Source organism: Lynx canadensis, chromosome E1 (assembly GCF_007474595.2).
Source record: "Lynx canadensis isolate LIC74 chromosome E1, mLynCan4.pri.v2, whole genome shotgun sequence".
NCBI lineage: Eukaryota > Metazoa > Chordata > Mammalia > Carnivora > Felidae > Lynx > Lynx canadensis.
The window spans coordinates 14,151,945-14,169,472 of NC_044316.2; the positions used below are offsets into that span (position 1 = coordinate 14,151,945).

General features: G+C 42.3%; 1 protein-coding gene and 1 pseudogene across 2 annotated transcripts in view; one reads left to right on the plus strand and one right to left on the minus strand.

The window, feature by feature from the left end:
- Positions 1-17,528, plus strand: part of SMG6 (SMG6 nonsense mediated mRNA decay factor) — a 230,319-nt gene that overhangs the window by 31,888 nt on the left and 180,903 nt on the right. The window lies entirely within an intron of this gene.
- Positions 11,365-11,816, minus strand: LOC115501255 (annotated as a pseudogene).

The window sequence follows — 17,528 nt, forward strand, 5'->3', positions numbered from 1 at the left end:
AGTACACGTTATTAAAGTTGTTTACAACACACTTCATTGCATTTTATTTTAATCAGCATGTCTCAGTGTGAACAGACTGTGATGAGTCAGGTAACACACTGGAACAGGGGTAGATAAAAGACTGCCAGTGGCCTGCACGCCAAGAGTGGTTTATAGCATTCTTATGTAAGGACTTGTTTAAAAAGGAGACAGCATGTGACAGAGATGTATGTGGCCCACAAGGCCTAAACTATTTACTGTCTGGCCCTTTACAGAAAATACTTGCCCACCACTGCTCTAGAAGCTGGGAAGGGCAAAGGCAGTTAATACAGTGGCGGCCCTTCATTTAGGACACTGATTATTAATAAGGGTGTTACTGCCTTTTTGGGGGACAGTTCTTCGTTTTGTGGGACTGTCACTGCAGGATGTTTAGCATTCCTGGACCTGCCCACCAGATGCCAGTGGTGGCCCCCACACATTTCCAGGCACTCCCTGGAAGGAGTGGTACCGTTTTGGTTGGGAATCACCAATACAGGAGCTTGGTGACACCAAAAACACCTTGTTAAGGTTTCCTCCTCTTTCATTTCCTCTCAGAGAAACAGATTTGGGATTTGGCTGTTCATGGCATAAGGACCAACCATAGTGTGAGAGGGAATGTGAGTAACTGGTGGAATGGGGAGAGTTCTCAGTAGGGTATAATAAAGAGGTTTTAAGGAGGCCATTTAATGAGTATGTTGCATGTTCACCCTTAAAAGGGTTGTTGAGATTCATATATAGTTTATGGAAGCTTTGTTTTGATGTTGCCCGTGCTTTCAGAAGCATGTTGCTCTCTGTGTGAGAGGAAGAGTAGCCATCTTTGGCCTTAATGTCCAGATCGCTATGAGATCTGTGGGAATCTGTATGGTGTACTTGAGAGACTTGTTCAGAGCCAATGTAAGGACGTAGTTTTGGCATCTTGTGAATAACCTGATATGCAGACTTAAGCCAGAACTCTGGGGTTGGAGAATTTTCCAGCCTGGGAGAGTTGACTGAGAAAAGTCCTCCTTTGGCTCTTTACCAAGTTAGACAAGGGAGCAATCAGCTGCTGAGTTCTAGCCAACTGGAATGTATGTGAGGGTGTACTATAAATCGTCCCTTAGGATCCAGCTCCTAGTCTGTGAAGAGCCTTCCAAATAAGAATGAGACCCTTACACAGGATCCTTGTCACTCTGCAGCTGCTTGAGGAAGGAATAGAGTAGTGATTTGATGTTACTGTGGGAGCAGCTCACTTTATATAGTAACATACTGCCTGTTGGTTGGGGTAAGAGATTGCAGTGACCTTTTTGTTTTCCCCCTGTTGCCTTTCTCACCAATTTCCTGTACTGTTTTTTATTTCTGACCATACTCTTGGGGAGATGTATCTGCAGTTCTATCATTCTGTAATCCCTCTCTACTCTTAAAGGTTCCAGAGATTCATCTGTCTACTCTGCTTTCACTGTCTTGGATGTGATGTTTGGGCTGAGATAGAGAATATGAAAAAGTTGTTTTCTTGGCTGGCGATCTTCTCCCAGTCGGCAGACTATTTGTTGGGCTTCAGGGGGAAACTCCAGGTTTTCCCCCCTCTTGGAAGCCGTTCACGTTACTCATAAATATTTAATATTGAAGTTGCTGCTCAGTTTTATTTTTCCAAGTATTACTATATAGACATTAGACCAGAAGGAACTTAAGATACCATGGAGACTCTTTCTAATGCTTCGGTCTCTATAAAATGTATCTGCCACACATTTTTATTTTTGAGGGCTTCAGTGATATTTCTGGTTGTCTTCCCTCTGTCCACTGATCCAAAACTTTATTATCTCTGATGGAAATCACCAGGTATCTCCTACTTTTGTTCTTGCCATGTCATTCATGCCTAGAACCATCTGAGAAGTGTGTACCTAGGTGACGTACTGGTCTCTAGTAGCATTGCTTTGACTGAATTGTACTTTGGTGTAAGGTCAGCAGCCTATATTAAGACAAATAATAATACGGAGGTCTAGGGAATCATTGCCATTTGCATCACGTGGTATCTTCTTTCTGGAAACCCATGGGAGAAATTTCTGCTTTTAGTGTCAGAGATAGTTGTGCTGTGTGGGCTTTTTTTTTTTTTTTTTTAATTTAAATTCATGCACATTTATGAATTTGTTTTTAAGAATGATTCTGTCTTAATTGTTTCAGAGGTTAGCACTAAACTTGTAACTTCCTTTAGTAAATGTGAAGGACTTTCTGGCATGCATCTTGTGTCATGTCCTTACTACTAGTGACCTCTGATCTTTTTTCTCTTTCATTTCTCTTTCTTGTTTTCAATTTATTTTATGCTGCAGTTCAGTATATGCCTTTGTATATTGCCTTAAATAACGGGCTTTACAGTTTTATAGCACATTTTTTTCTTTTTCTCTTGATTATTCAGTTGTAAAACCTCTTTCTCAGGTCAGCTAGTCATTTCTGAGGGGATCAAGGTTTTTACTATCCCCATTCAAGTCCTTTCCATAAATATTTAGTGAGTACCTTTGTATGTTAGTTATTATTCTAGGCACTGCACACAGAAAGGTAAATGATATTGATCTTTCCTTCAAAGATACAGTCTAGTAGGAAAAATGGATATGTAAATAAATACTTGTAATAAAGTGTTACAAAATAGAAATGTGTACATTGTACAGGGGTAACACAGAGGAGAAAAACATTAACTGATGATGAACAAGGAAAGCTACCTAGAAGGGTGATCTGTCCTTAATTTTGAAGGATAAAAGAAGTTCTTTAGGTAGATGTGAGTAGCCAACTTTTCTGGCAGAAGCAACAACATAGATAAAAATGTGGTATGGTTGGAAACTAAGTGGTTGCTTCTGGGATTCCTAGCCAAGAGTCTGTAATTAGAATATCTTAGGCCACAGTACAGACGTCCACATTGATGTTGTTTAATCAGTCAGCTGGAGCTGAAGATTCATCACAAAGTAGATATGTTGGGCTTTTGATTTGGCTGAAGCTTAGAAGTGGATCCTTCAGATAGTTCTTCTCTGCTTTATTTTATGCATTAGCAAAAGTTGAGTCATCCTAAAGTCATGCTTTCCATCATTCTGGGAAGCTTTCTGAGCCAGCGCCGGTTTGGCTTAGGAATAAGTTATGCTTTATGTGGTAACCATTGGCAATAAAAGTTCTGTTCTTGCCCTGCACACACACAGTAGGACTGCAACTGCTGAACATGTGGGAATGAGGAGTTGGGATGATACCGTTTATGGATTTGCATTTTTCTGGGGTGTTTCTTGGTAAGGATGCTGCAACTTTACTCTGTCTAATGAGATTTTGAGCTGAATTGTGCCACAGATGTCCGAGATACTAGGTCCTAATTTGTAAAGCAAACTATGTGTAAGTCGGTTGACATTCTCTCTGAGGAATTTTTTTTTTGGCAGATTTTCCTTTAGACTTCTGGACAGATCTGTAAAACAGTATGGCTTTTAAAATACTTCAAAGTGACATATTGGTCACTTTGGTTGATTAAGGTACTAATAGATGCATGCCCTTGGCATCCCCAGTAAGCTGTCCCTTGTGGCTAATGGAGACTAGGAGTTACATCTTCTGGATACATTCCTAAATTGTTTTTTTATTTCTGAGAACACATTTTTTAATCTCTTTCTTTGTTTCTACATCTGTAAAACAAACATATCTACGCCATCAGCTGATCTGGTCTTTAACACCAGTGTAGCTTTCTGCACTTAGATGGAGCCCCAAACTTTTAGCACAGTCACCTTCATTTCTGCCACCTCAGAGTTAGAATCTTGGTGTGGGGGTTAGAACTTTTGGGGCAAAGGGTATTGGCTATGGAATAAAGGCTTTTTGTGGAACAGCAGAAAAAGTTGCGGTGATTTTTAAAAAATCTCATTATAATATACATACAGAAAAGTGTACATATCAAAGCCATACATTTGGGGCACCTGGGTGGTTTAGTCGGTCAAGTGTCAACTTCAGCTCAGGTCACGATCTCACAGTTTGTGAGTTTGAGCCCCACATCGGGCTTGGTGCTGGAGCCTGCTTCAGATTCTGTGTCTCCTTCTTTCTCTGCCCCTCTCCCACTTGTGCTCTCTCTCCCTCAAAAATAAATAGACATTAAAAAAAAAAAAAAAGAAGCCATACAGTTTGATAAATTGTCACAAACTAAGCATATACTTTTGTAACCAGCAGAGTAATTGCTTTTTGACTCATGTCACTTTTGTTCTTTTCTTCCTTTTTAACTCTAAACTCAGATTTTCCCCATACATTTAGCAGGAATAGTGACAGGGATAGAGCATTGTAAATAAGTGAGGAAGAAGTTAATGCTTATGTTTTCCCTTGGTAATGCTTTCTGGTATGCATAAGAATGTTTTTTTTTGTTTGTTTGTTTGTTTGTTTGTTTTTTTGAGAGGAAAGGAGAATTGGAATAAAGATCAGAGATTTTGAAGGTGTTTGCCCTATCGTTTGAACTAGATATTTTGGGTCTTGGGAACAAATCCAAAAGAGACACGACTGACAAAAAACCAGATGGAAGCAGGCCTTGCCTCCAGTCACAGTGAAACTGAGTCTCTCACCAAAAGTGCTGTGGTTTGGCCTTAAAGTCGAACTATCTGGCTGTTGGGGGGGTGGGGGGGGGTGGTGACATCATGGCCTGCCTGCTTCTGGAGACGCTTGGATCCAGCTGGGATGTGGCGCCCCAGAAGTCCCGTGCTGCCATGTTTATAGCCTTGTCTTTGGCGTCCAGGTAAGTGCCAGGCTGTACCAGGTCACGTTGTCTGAGTGTAACCCATTTTTTTTCTCTTTTTGCTAGCTAGACAAACCCAGTTTTCTTCTCTTTTTGCTGCTAGCTGACAGTGAGGTAGAGGTGCCTCTGTTGATAAAGAACAGATACAGAAGTTTGCATCCAAACCTGAATAACCATTTTTAACTTGAAACACTTTTCCTACGAGTTGACGCACCAGAATCCTTCCCTTATTTGGTGCCCTGCTTAAATCTGAAGCTTGCATGAGGTTGCCAGAGCTCCCTGTGTGCTGATTATTTGCTTTTTGGTACCCACAGCAGAGTGGTTTGTGAAACCTTCTTTGTGACCACATCTTTCTTAAACTGAAGCTTTGTTCTCCTTTGGGTTCTTAGATTAGTTCGTGCTCCTCCCTTTCCTGAGAGATTCGGGGGTTTTCCTGTATTGTGGTAGGTGGGTGGGCAGGAGAGTATGTTTTCAGATATTTTTTCTGGATTATGCACCGTCCCTTGATGATGGTGTGTGAATGTACATACGTTCTCTGACTCTTGAAGAACTATTTCTCTATTAACCAGGCAGATTGTGGATCTGTCTAGAGAAAATGTTAGGGTTTTTGTTTTACTAGTTTTATTACTGCTGTTTTACTGTTATGGAAAACAAGCTCTTACCTACTTTTCTCTTTTCTCTCTCTGGCCGGCGTTATCCTGGGGTGCGTTTGTTAAGGGCTTCCACTGACTTGCAGGATAGGATCTGGACTGGAAGTATCTATTTCCCTTAATCTGTAAGACTTTGAACTAGTGGTCTCAGTGAGTGATAGCTGGAACCATTGGTGGGTTTTTGCTTGGGGTTGCTTTAGCTTTTGGCCTTTGTAAACATCCTTGGTGTCTGTCTTGTTTCTGCCCAAAAGGTTGCTTTCTTTGAGGCGCCTGGGTGGCTCAGATGGTTGGTCAGGCGTCCGACTTCAGCTCTGGTCATGATCTCACTGTTCATGTGTTTGAGCCCTGCATCAGGCTCCATGCGGACAGTGTGGAGCCTGCTTGCGATTCTCTCTGTCTCCCTCTCTCTCTCTGCCCCTTCCCCACTCATGCTCTCCCTGAAAATAAGAAAACGTAAAAGACAGAAAAAAGGTTGCCTGTTTTAAAGGCGAAAGATGGAAGAGCTCAGAGTCTGGAGTCAGACTGCCTGGGTTAACTTTGGGCAAGTCACGTAACCTCTCTGTGCTCTATTTTCTCATCCGTAATATAGAATTTATAGTATTACTAAACTCACAGGATTGTTGTAAGGTTAAATACATTAATAGACAAGGTGCTTAGAATAGTGCCATACGTATAGAAGGTGTTGTAGAAGTTTGGATTATTATTGTTAAGGTGCTTGGGTGTGTCACACTTGTTTTGTTCAGTTAGAAAACTTGAGTTCTTACTGTCTAAATTGTGTTTGAGTAGCTTGGGATACTTTTAACTCCTAAAGCACAGAGTGTAAATTCAACCTGTCCTCAGTTGGGGACTGTCCCTGAGCTTCTGAAAGGTACAGTCCAATTAGGTGTTAGGCCACACTCCCCCACCCCACCCTTGCCCCCCATCGTGTGGGTTATAAGCTGGGTAGAATACTGGATAGGTTCTTTCAATTCTTTGTTCTCATTGGCTGAGCCTTATTTATGCTTCAAAGTATGTCTTTTGCTCCTATTACATGACAAGCCAGAAATTGTAAAAGTATGAGTGTTATGATCTTTAGAACCAACTCTCTCACGTCCATCCATCTATTTACCTGTCCATCACTATTGATAATTTCTGTGTCCTGGATTATAGAAGTGAATCATGAACTAAAGGATGCCATGGTCTAGAGCTGCGCTGACCAGTACGGTAGTAGCCATACTGGCTATTTAGATTAATTAAAGTGAAACACAGTTAAAATTTTAGTTTCTTAGTCACACTAGCCACCTTTCAGATACTTATTACCCATATGTGGCTAGTGGCCGCTGTATTGGTCTGTGAAGATAAGGAACATATCTGTCATCCTGGACAGGAAGTTCTATGGACAGAGCTGGTCTAAAGACAGACACGGATGTATGTAAGATGTACTGTGGCGAATGAAATACTCTCTGAGGCTGCAGGATAAGGTGTAAGGTTCAGCCTGGAGGTAGAGGACAGGCAGAGCAAGGAAAAGTAGGACTGTACTAGATATAGAAAGGAGTACATGAGAAGGGTTTAGATAGAGATTGGGGTAGACAGAAGGAACATGGTGAGTTTTGGGCACCACGAATAATTCTTTGTTGCTGAAAGGTAGGCCATATCAGCAAGGGTAGAGGCGGGAGGAACAGCCAAAGGCCAGACTAGAAAGGCTATTTATTCACCAAGTATATTTATTGATTACCTTTTTTAAGCCCACTGTTGTGAACCAAGTACACAGAATCCTCACTGTCATGGTGTGTGTGTGTGTGTGTGTGTGTGTGTGTGTGTGTGTGTGTGTGTAAATTGGTGATAAGTACTATAAAAACAGGATAAGCTTGAGCAGTGCTGCTCAAACTTTACTGCACAGTATAATCGCCTGGGGAGTTTTTAAAAATCCCAATGCTCAGGTCACACCCCAAGGTGTCACTGTGGGAATTAAATCAGTGTCTGGGAATGGAGGCCAGGCATCTGTATTTTTAAAAGATTTGCACACCATTCCATTATGCTATAAAGTTTAGGAACCCTTGGACTAGGGACACAACTGGAAGCGTGCTTGGCACATTCAAGGGATAGGAGGCAACAGGAGTGGAGAGTGAGTATTATATAGGCCTTTTATAGGAGACTGTAAGGACTATGGCTTTTTTTGTGTGTTCAGATTTTATTTTTTATTTTTATTAAAAAAAATTTTTTAAGTTTATTTATTTTGAGGGGGGGAGCAAGCAGGGGAGGGGCAGAGAGAGGGGGAGAGAGAGAGAATCCCAAGCAGGCCCTGCACTGTACTCTGTGCTACACACAGGTCAGCACAGAGCCCGATGCAGGGCTCGAACTCACGAACCATGAGATCATGAGTCGAAACCAAGACTTGGGTGCTTAAGTGACTGAGCCACCCAAGCGCCTCAGGATTTTATTTTTAAGTAATCTCTACACCCACCAAATGTGGGACTTGAACTTACAACCCTGAAATCAAGAGTCATGTGCTCCACCAACTGAGCCAGCTGGGTGCCCTGAACTTTGACTTTTATTCTGATGTTAACTGTGGTCTCTTTTTGTCCCGTCTCTTGGGCTGGAATGTAGCAGATGGAACTGCTGTTACTCAGGATCATATTCCTTAATTTCTGATAGAACTCTGATTTTCTTTGACTACTTTTGTTTGGGTTTTGTCATATTACCCTCCAAAAAGAAATAGATTTAAATTCTCATAAATAGTGATGAACATGTTATTTCCCTACAGCATTAATATTAGTACCGCACTGTTTTTCTTGAGAGTTTTTTATATGTAGTACCTGGATAACCTATTTAATCACTATTAAATCTCTGTGTTTTATATGTTCTTCATTCAGCAACCACTTACTGAATATGTAATAAGGTACCAAATACCATGCTAGGCCACTGAAAAATATTGAAAGGAAATAAAAATATCCAAATTATCTCTAAAAGTGAAATCAGTGTTTCATTTAGTTTGGGACTTTTTCTAAAGACTCATACTTGGTTCTGGGCCACTGCTGGTCTCTATAGATTGAGTTCTTTAGAACTAGAACCCCTGGGACTTAGGGATGGGATCATGATTGTCGATGAGTGTGGAATGACTACTTCCTTTACCTTCCCTTTCTTTTCCATCTTCCTTACCATTGAGGAGTGATTGCAGCAGCTTCTTAAGGGGTCTCCTGGCCTCTGCACATTTGACCCTGGCCAGTTACCCCTTAGAAAACTAAAATTTCTAAACCATAGCCAGAATGTCTTTTCAAAAATGGAGGTTTGTTCATGTCGCTTCCCTGCTCAACACTTTTCAGTAGCTCGATTAAGATCAGGCTGTTTAGGGGTGCCTGGGTGGCGCAGTCGGTTAAGCGTCTGACTTCAGCCAGGTCACGATCTCGCGGTCTGTGAGTTCGAGCCCCGTGTCAGGCTCTGGGCTGATGGCTCAGAGCCTGGAGCCTGTTTCCGATTCTGTGTCTCCTTCTCTCTCTGCCCCTCCCCCGTTCATGCTCTGTCTCTCTCTGTCCCAAAAATAAATAAACGTTGAAAAAAAATTAAAAAAAAAAAAGATCAGGCTGTTTAATAAGGGGTACAACTTGTACAGTTTGGCTCAGCCTGTATCTCCAGCCTCATTCTTGCAAAATCACCCACCTGGCCATGCCACTCTACCACATACCACTCTTGGGACCAGCATACATGCTGTTCCATTTGCTTATGTCACATAGACAAGATACCCTACCTGCTCCAAAACTGTTTACTCAGCCATCAGGTTTCAACTCAAGGATCTCTTCCTCTGAGGTCTCTGATGCTCCTGCTGTGGAGGTACAGAGCATCCTGTACATCCCTAATCATGGTACTTTATAATTGTGTCACCCACAGAGCAGGGATCATCCCTGCCTTTGTTCATAGTTTGGGCAGAGCAGGGATCATGTCTGCCTTTGTTCATAGTTTGGGCAGTGTCATGTTCACAGAAGGTGGCAAGTAAGTTTTTGTCGAATGAATAGATGACCTTACCACTCTCACACTCTGTTGGCCTATTAATTTCTAAGATGGGTTTGAGCTTGCGTATGTGCCTTTAGTGAACTGTTTTTCTCGTTGCCCACCTGATCGCTGAGTGGGAGATTCAGCCGTTTCCTCTTCTCTCTTACTTTACGCAGTGCAGACACAAGGTGTCCCAGCTCACCTACTTTTCGGGTGGATGGGCATGAGAGTTCCCAGGCGCTGAGAGAGATGAGTCAGAAAGAAGAGTCATTCAGAAAGTAGTCCAGTCAGAGCAACAGTGCTGCCCTTTGGCTGAACTTTCTCTCTCTGTATACCTTGGGATGTCAAGCTGGTGGCACTTTTGAGCTGGTTGTTACAGATCGTCAGACCACAGCACATGGATTCATAAACCTTAATCTGGCACTTTCCCTCGATTACGGATGTTTTGGGAAGTGTCCAAGGGCCCTCTGGCCTAAGAAAAACTTGATTGGCTTTGGGGGTGTTCTATTTCCACTTGGTCACTTAGCCCCATAGTGGCATTGAAGGTGAAAACGTGGAGGGCCCCATTTATATTTCTTTGAAGCCTTTGGGGCATTTGAGTTCAAAAGTTTTGAGAACAGAAGTCTTTGGGCATTTGGTGGTTTGTTTGTTTGTTTGTTTATTTGTTTGTTTGTTTTGGGGGGGTCCTGTCATCAAATGGGATGGTGCTTACTCAAAATTAAGAGAGGTTAGATTTAGTTAGAATCATACATTTGTGGGCTTTTAGAATTGGCAGGAACACTGTAGGTTGGTGGTTCCCCTAAGGTGGTAGGAGGTAAGTAGGTATCAGAGTATCCTGGGAGGTGGAGATTCTCTTAAAACCACACTCCTCCTCACTACCCTTCTTCACCTCTCAGCCCATGAGAAACATTACTGTTTCCAGTAGATGTGTGTGGTAGCTCTCAAGTGTTGTGCAGGTAGAAAAACTTTTGAGACCGCAGTGTTCTAGATCTAGCCCAGGGATCAGCAAACTTTTTTTCTGTAAAGGGCCAGATGATAAATACTATAGGTCTTGGGGCCATACACTCTCTGCCGAAGCTATTCACCTTGTCCTTTGTAGGGGGGTAACCACAGACAAGATATAAACAAGTGAGTGTGGCTGTATTTCAATAGAACTTTATTTGTGGATGCTGAAATTTAAATTTCATATAGTTTTCGTGTGTCATGAAATATTCTTTTGAATTTTTTTCAACCATGGAAACAGTATAAAAAACATTCTTAGCTCATGGTCCATATAGAAACAGGTGGCATTCTATCTGTTGACCTTCGGGCTGTAGTTTGCTGACCCCTGATCTAGCCCAGTGGTTCGTAAGTCTGGCTGCCTTTCAGAATTACGTGGAGACCTTTTAAAAATGCTGATTCGTAGGGGCGCCTGGGTGGCGCAGTCGGTTAAGCGTCCGACTTCAGCCAGGTCACGATCTCGCGGTCTGTGAGTTCGAGCCCCGCGTCAGGCTCTGGGCTGATGGCTCAGAGCCTGGAGCCTGTTTCCGATTCTGTGTCTCCCTCTCTCTCTGCCCCTCCCCCATTCATGCTCTGTCTCTCTCTGTCCCAAAAATAAATAAAAAAATTAAAAAAAAAATTAAAAAAAAATAAAAATGCTGATTCGCAGTGACCTTCTCCCCTCCCCGAGGATTCTGATTCTGTAGGACTGGGGAATCTGTTTTTTAACAAAAGCTTTTCTTGTGATGCGCACACACTCAGGGTTGTAGAATTACCATCACTGATCTCACTCAGCCTTCTCATTTTATAGTTGAAGAAACAGCCTTAGAAAGTTGATCTGACTACTCAGCAGTTATATAGCAAATAAATGGCACAACCAGAGTTTGAACCCAGGTCTTTAATTCTAAGATTAGTGGTCTCTGTTCATATCATTCTGTACTTATCCCTTTCCCCAATAAACAAACGAGCAGTAAATGTAGAATAGTCACAAACTCAGGGTTCCTTCTTTCCCCCCCCCCTTTTTTCCATGAAAGGGAAACTTTATTACAGTCCCAGGGCTTTGGGGCTCAGGCAGGAGGCCTCCCTGGGGACAAAGGAAGAGCCAGTGGAGGGGCTTCGCTTGACCTTCTTGGAGCTCAGGTTGTTGGTGTGGCCGCACATCTTGCAGCAGTGGCAGCGCAGGGGTGCAGGTGAGCCTAACTCTCGCGGCAGATTGTCTTGTTGCAGTTGTGTTTCTGGGCCAGCTGGTGAGGGAAGGCTCGGAGATGCCACCTCGCAGACAAAGCACCAAGTGCAGGCTCGACTCTTTCTGGATATTGTAACCTGAGAGAGTGCAGCCATCGTCCGGCTGTTTGCCCACAAAAGTAAGATGCTGTTGGTCACGCGAGATGCCCTCTTTTGTTTTGGATTTTGGCTCTGACATTCTCAGTGGTGTCACTGGGCTCGACCTCACGGGTGGTGGTCTTGCCCGTCAGGGTCTTCACAAAGGGCTGCATGTCTGCGTCTGCGTCTGCCACGAGGCCGCTGCCACCAAACCGCTCCGCCATCTCATCGACGAGGAAGAGCGGGGTTCCTTCTTCTTATGCCTAGTGCCACTCTCCCTCCTGAGAGCTGAGCGGGGACTCTAAGTTCTGCTGTCCCTCTGTTTGTTGGCTGGGTTTTCTGGAGCTGACTCCTGATTTGACATTTAGCCTAATTTCCCTCCGGTCTGCTGGCTTTCAGGAGAGATAATGAAGTAATAGCAAGTAAATTGCTTTAATGTAAGACCGTGTTGAGGCGGCACTAAGCTGCAGTGTGAGGATGAGAGCCGTTGTTTCAAGGGGTGCATTTCTTGGAAGAGGTGGTTTTAAGAGGCACGTTTCACACTTGAATTCACATGGCTCAGATCCAGCTGTCTAAGTAGGACATCTCTACATGGAACTTGTGCTTAATTAGAGCTAATTGAGCTGTCATTTTGCCCAGAACGGTTCAGGAGTGGAGAAACTAAAGGTGAGGAGTAATCACTGTCCCTGCTGTGCCTCAGCCCTGGTGTGGCTCTTTGGTCCAAGTAAGAAATGGGAGCATGATTTTGATTTGCTCTGTCTTCCTATGAGGCATTTGAGTCATGTTACTTGGCTTGCCTGTACTTCTTTCTTTATATGTATCCTGGAAGGAGAAATACTGAAAGTCCTAAATGAATAATTTTTACCTTTATTAAATGATTACTGCATTACTGACTTACTGATAGGTTTCCACACTTGTGTTCCAGGCCCCCCTTCCTCACTTTCTTTATCATCTCCCTAGATCTCACTTCCTCCAAAGACTTTCCTGGCTGAGGTATAGTAACAAGGAGGGAAATAGAGTGCTTCCAGACACCTTCATAGCCGGTAGGCCTTGTCTTAGAATTTGGAGCATAAATGGGGAATTGGCAAGTTGGTATGCTATTTGTTTATCTTTTGCTCTTGGACTGCAAGTTCCTTGGCAGTGGGGACCCTGTCTTGTTGGTTTCTGCCTGATTGTGCCTGGCATAGGAGGAACACAGGGATGAAAGTGGACAGCATCACTTCGGCGCTCACATTTTCCAGCACCCTGTGATCTCGGTGCTTTAGGGAGGCGGTAAATGGGCTTTGGTTGCATGCTCTGAAAGTCCTGGACATTTACTGACAGGTAATATTGAAATTTGGGTTTCCCCCATGTTGGCTCCTATTTAAGAGGACAGAGCCCCCCGCTTTTTAAAACCTAACAAAGTTGTTGTTAATACTTGGCATATCTATAGAGGTGCTCCAGATGTTTAAGAGAATGATAATTTATGCTCCCCACAACCCTGTAAAAATGCACATTGGAATTTCTTTTAATACTGAGTACTCTTACTGTTCTTAAAATAATTCACTTTTCAGAAATTCAGTTTTCCACACAGCTGTTCAGAAGAAGGAGCAACTATTTAGGAATTGAAATTGGGCAGATTTCAGACTTCTCTCCTGTGTTGTATTGCTGCTTCTGAGCACCTTTCTCCTTCCTTGCTCCATAGTTCACAGAGCACTTAGGCAGTTCTGAGTGACAGTTGCCAGGGCTTGTATAAAACACTTACACCTCAGAATGCTTTAATTTGTATTATTTCATTTTATCCTTTCAGCTCTGAGTTAGGTGGTGTCAGTGGTGGAAATTCCATTTTATAGTTGAGGAACAACCCGAACTATTTTACTCACAATTCCATAGTTAATGGCAGGACAGACTTCATTGTGAGGGGCTAGCAATGACCAACTCTTTGGTCATTGCTTTTCGATGGTTTATAAGAGGCTCAGGAGTCCATAGTGAATTGGTTTTGAACTTGAACTGAAGGGCAAAGAGCCCTTTAATAATTCTAAAGTCCTCTTAGGGCTATACCCAAGAAGCATTTTTAGTTTTTGATGAACAGTATGTAAATATGTGAGGAAGACCTGGAAGCAGATACACTCACTGTTCAAAGAGTAACATTTCTTTTTTTTTTTTTTTTTAATTTTTTTTTTCAACGTTTATTTATTTTTGGGACAGAGAGAGACAGAGCATGAACGGGGGAGGGGCAGAGAGAGAGGGAGACACAGAATCGGAAACAGGCTCCAGGCTCTGAGCCATCAGCCCAGAGCCCGACGCGGGGCTCGAACTCACGGACCGCGAGATCGTGACCTGGCTGAAGTCGGACGCTTAACCGACTGCGCCACCCAGGCGCCCCAAAGAGTAACATTTCTTTCTGTACCTGAGTGAGACCTGAGTGTATTCAGAATCAGAAAGTTGCCAAAATGGAAACCAGTACAGGGTGCTGTGTTGGAGAAGGAGGAAGTTCAGACTAAGACTTTCCTACCTACTATGGACTTAGTATCAGTTAAGTTTCCCAAAAATTTTGCAGGAGTACTAGCTGACTTCATATTGTTACATGCAGTGTTGCTTAGGCCCAGTTGATCAACATGTAACAAATCTATTTCCTCAATATAACATGCCTTACCTCTCTCTAGAACACATCTGCTTTTTTAGCTTTTTTATGACTTGAAGTATTGTTGGTGACTATAGAGAGAAACTGTGTTTAGGGTGACAGATACTTCTAGACTAAAAATAAAACAGTGGTTCTCATTAACCAAGCTCAGGGAGAATGTGTGTGCAGTTTGAAAAAGTTCCCTAAGATTCGCTTCACTCTCACTTGAAGCACAATGCGTTGAGATCTACTTTTTACTAGGTACAATTGAAATATGATAATGGCAAGCATGAATTGTGGTCTTAAGTGGGCTTCATCTACTATCCTAAGTGAAGGGTCTTTGGGAAGTATTACATAGAACCACAATATTAACAAAGCCTCTTGGTGCTCTCATTTTAATCTAGGAGGTATTATGGGTCATACAGTATGAGTTTTCTACCTAATCAGAAACCTTAAAAGTAAAACTGAAGTGCTTTTAGTTACTCTTACTCCCTTATCATCCCTTCCTTTATGAATAATCTCATCCATTCTTTTCCTGAGCTACTTGCATTATAAGGGAAGGAGAACTTTAAAAAAAAAAAAATTTTTTTTTTTTTTTTACATTTATTCATTTTTGAAAGACCGAGAAAGACAGAGTACAAATGGGGAAGGGCTAGAGAGAGAGGGAGACACAGAATCCGAAGCAGACGCCAGGCTCCGAGCTGTCAGCATAGAGCCTGACGTGGGGCTCGAACTCACAGACTGCGAGATCATGACCTGAGCTGAAGTCGGCCGCTTAACCGACTGAGCCACCCAGGTGCCCCCCACCTCTTTTTTTTGGAATCAGAAGACCTGAGTTCAAGTTCTAATTCTGCCATTTGCTGGCTTAAGTTGGTTAAATTTCTGAGCTGCCTTGGGGCTTTGGGGATGGTAATTGGCTTGAATGAGAGGAATTAACTTCATTCTGTGCCTACCAGAGTATGCTGTGTGTATAAATATAACCAGTTATAAAGGATTCTTTCTGGTTATGGGTGAGTTAACTAGATTATGATTGATAGCTGTGGGAAAAGGGATAATTGAGTTAAAATTCGAATATATAGAGAGAATTTACATATTTTGCCTTTTTATTTTGAAATAATTTTATATCTGTAGAAAAGTTGTAAGAATAATCCAAAGAACTCTGTATATCCGTCACCTAGATTCTTCAGTTGTTCACATTTTACCACTTGCTTTATCATTCATTGGGAGAGAATGTTCAGCTAAAAGCTGAGTTTACAACATGTCGAGCATGCTTTTACTTGCCTTATCTCATGTGCCATTCTGTTAACATATGGGTACTGTTACCTACATTGTGTAGAAAGAAAAACTCAGAGAGGTTAGATCAGTTGCCTGGGATTCCACAGCAGGTAAATGGCAGAGGTTTGTTGTAGATCTAGAGATTTGCATTCTAGCCCAGGTTTTGCCACTAGCAGTGGTATAACCACTGGCAGTTTATTTTATAGCACTTCCTTTGTTTTCTAGCAGTTTCCCTTCATTTCATGGTACCCAGTGACCCTGGCCCTGACTCACCTCACTATAGAGATAGGTTACTATTTATGAAGTATCTTGAGCTTTTTAGCTATATTAATCAGTGTTTGATCTAGTATTGCTGATTAAATATACTTTGTTTAAGCAAAAGTAAAGACAAGGCCTTGTTTTTTTAACAGTATTTTATTTTATTTTATTTTATTTTATTTTATTTTATTTTATTTTATTTTATTTTATTTTATTTTCAGGAATAGAATTTAGTGATTCATCACTTACATATAACATCCAGTGCTCATCCCAACAAGTGCCCCTCTTAGTGCCCATCCCCCCACTTATCTCCCTTCCAGCAACCCTCAGTTAGTTCTCTGTATTTAAGAGTCTCTTATGGGGGTGCCTGGGTGGCTCAGTCGGTTGGGCGTCCAACTTCGGCTGAGGTCATGATCTCGTGGTTCGTGGGTTCTAGCCCCACGTCGGGCTCTGTGCTGACAGCTAGGAGCCTGGAGCCTGCTTCAGATTCTGTGTCTCCCCCTCTCTCTGCCCCTCCCCTGCTCATGCTCTCTCTCTCTCAATAATGAATAAGCGTTGTTTTTTTTTTTTTTTTAAAGATTCTCTTATGGTTTGCCTCCCTCTTGGTTTTCATCTTATTTTTGCTTCCCTTCCCCTATGTTCATCTATTTTGTTTCTTAAATTTCACATATGAGTGAAATCATATGATATTTGTAAAGACAAAACCTTGTATGCAGAGTTTGGTGTTGAAGTCATTGGTGACGTATGAGTATCCTCCTTTTCCCACATCTAGCTTCCATATGAGGTAGATGGAACTGCCATGATTTGAGGATAAACCAGAAGAGTTTTTCCTGTTAGGCGAAGTATCCAGGGGTGCTGGACTATTCCTTGTCCTGAGCACCCCCTTGACATCAGATTCTTGACCCTTCTTTCTGTCTGGCTACAGGGCCCTAAGCATTTTGGTTCTGTAAGACCAGGAAAAGTGACAACAAGGTTTGGTTTTCAGATTATCTCCACTTTCTTTGAGTTCCTCTCCCTCACCTCCTTCGTTTGATCAGAGGAATCTTTCTCCTCAGTTTTGATAGAAGTAGATTTTCTGGAACCTTGAACTGAAGACTATAAATTTGGTAGCTCCTGGGCCAGATGGGACCGGCAAATGTATGTTTTGACTTGCCTAATGTGTAAATTTTTTTCATTAGTAGCCAACATTTAAAAGCCAGAAGGTTTCAGGTCACGATCTCACAGTCCGTGAGTTCGAGCCCCACGTCAGGCTCTGGGCTGATGGCTCAGAGCCTGGAGCCTGTTTCCGATTCTGTGTCTCCCTCTCTCTCTGCCCCTCCCCCGTTCATGCTCTGTCTCTCTCTGTCCCAAAAATAAATAAACGTTGAAAAAAAAAATTAAAAAAAAAAAAAAGCCAGAAGGTTTCATATAAAAACCTAGCTTTTAACTTTTCCTTAAAAGGGGGCAGGTGGGGAGGGGGGAAGAAATTATAAAACTGGGCCTACAAAGAGCAGACCTGGACTGGAACGGCCATAGAGCACTACTGTCCCCACCAGCCTGTTTTGTACCTGGCCCCTGTAGACACTTGAATTTTCAGTTCCAGACCTAGAACTTGAATTTTTGTTTTAAAAGCTGGGCTTTTAAATGAGTTAGTTAGTTACCTTATCCTTGGTTACGAAAGAATCCTGCTTTCTTGGGTAGGTAGAAAAATAGTTCATAAATAAGATTAGGGCCTTACCAAAATCAGAGTATTTCCCCTGCCTTTTCACTG